We start from the raw sequence: 2,176 nt of genomic DNA, 5'->3' as shown, positions 1-2,176 counted from the left end.
TAAGATGACCACCTTGCGCTTAGTCTTGGCTTTGGTTGCTCAGCTTGACTTGGATTTATACTAGAGATGGATGTCAAGACAGCTTTCTTACATGGGGACTTGCATGATGAGATTTATATGGAGTAGTCTAAGGACTTTGCAGAACCTGGCAGGGAGCACCTAGTGTGCAAATTGAAGAAAAGTCTTTATGGCTTGAAATAGGCACCTAGGGAGTGGTATCATAAGTTTGATGCCTTTATGCAGTCATAGGGCTACAGCCGGAGTGCTATGGATCCGTGTCTTTACACGAAGAAAGCCCGTGATGGTTCTTTATTGATTTTGGTACTCTATGTGGATGATATGCTGATAGCAGGAAAAGCTCATGATGAGCTAGATGCTCTTAAGGCTCAACTGAAGAAGAGCTTTCAGAAGAAAGATCTAGGACAGGCCGCTCACATACTTGGTATGCGCATTAGACGCGACAGCATCAGGGACTCCTCTACTTGTCACAGAGGGAGTAGATTCATAAAGTCCTTGAGCGCTTCCGCATGCAGGACATCAAGCCTATTGGCTGTCCATTGCCTTCTTATGTGAAGGTATCACAGGTTGATTGTCCGCAGACAGTTTATAGTGCAGATTGACTTGATTAATGTGAAGACTGAAAACTAGGTAGCATACATATTTACCAGGTCTCTTGGTAAAGAAAAGTTCATATACTTTAGACAACTACTTGGAGTTTATGAGATGGTTTGAGCTTGAGGAGGAGTGTTAGAATATCAAGCGAGCAGGGCCGAGATGGCCAAGATTCCCTATGCATTCGCAGTGGGCAGTCTTATGTATGCCATGATAGCCACTCGTCCAGATATTTCCTTTGCAGTTGGTGTTGTGGTACGCTATATGGCTATACCTGGCAAAAAGCATTGGGATGTCGTGAAGGGTATCATGAGGTACCTGAAGGGCACTGTACATACGTGCATATGCTATGGGAGCCATGATACAGGAGTTGTGGGGTACACTGACTCTGATTATGCAGGACATGCAAATAATAGGAAGTCCACTTCTGGCTATGTATTCACCTATGCTGGAGGTGTTGTTTCTTGGATGTCCAGGGTGCAAAAATGCACGGCCCTTTCTACTACAGAGGCCGAGTATGTTGCAGCCACTGAGGCTTGCAAGGAAGGCATTTGGTTGGGTTGTTTAGTTGCTGACCTTGGTATTGATGCTATCCCTACACTGCATTCGGATTCTATGAGTGCTTTTCAGTTAGCCAAGAATCCGACTTTCCATGCGAAGACGAAACACATTGAGGTGAGGTATCACTTCATACGTGAGGTCGTTGAGGACAAGTCTGTTGATCTTGTCAAGATCTCGACTCACCAGAATCCTGCAGATTTGCTCACGAAAAGCCTCTCTCCAGAGTGCTTTGCCTTCCTTAGGAGGTTGATGGGTGTGGGATGAGATGACATCTTTCCTCATCCTGTTGTACATGTGTACATGTTGTACTGTCTTTTTTTTTCTTTTTCTTTTCACTCTTATAGGGGTAGATTCGCCTTTAAGTAGGAGGTTGTTGGGGGTAAAGGCGCCTCTGCCTAGCCGCCCGTGTATTACTACACTGACAGTCATCGCCACTGCATACTGTAGGTGACGGGTGCCCGTCACCGTCACTTTATTCTTTATTCTTTTAGTGATAGTTTGAATAAAGGAAGGCCCGATCACACATTGTGACGGTTGGAGTTCCCATTTCTAGTCTCTCCCTTTCTTGCTCTTGCTCTCTCGTCATAGCTCTCGAGTCCAACCTTCGATCCGTCACTCCCTTTCAAAACACACGTTCTTGTACAAACACCATGTCATCATATCTCATTGATCCCCCTTTTGAATGAGTATAGAGGTTGTCCATAATCAAAATCAAAATATGCTACCCATTATCTCCAAGGCCTTCTCCACCTAAGTCCCACCACACAAGTGCATGTGTCCTTAAAGACTCATATAGTCCATCCATTTTCCAAAACGTACTCCCAAAATCCATGACATCACAAGATGTATGCATTTATGAACAACTACTCCAAAACAAATGCCTAGATTTGTTCAATAGATGTTTATGCTACAAAATCCTAGTTGAAGATAATACACATGTTTGAGCTCAAGTTACGAGTCCTTGGATCAACGGCTGACATATTAGATGGTGCTAGTTAAACCT

The sequence above is a fragment of the Lygodium microphyllum genome, chromosome 6, assembly GCF_053477565.2.
Source record: "Lygodium microphyllum isolate KBCC chromosome 6, Lygodium_microphyllum_v1.1.10, whole genome shotgun sequence".
Taxonomy (NCBI): domain Eukaryota; kingdom Viridiplantae; phylum Streptophyta; class Polypodiopsida; order Schizaeales; family Lygodiaceae; genus Lygodium; species Lygodium microphyllum.
Note: the sequence above shows the minus strand (reverse complement) of the source record.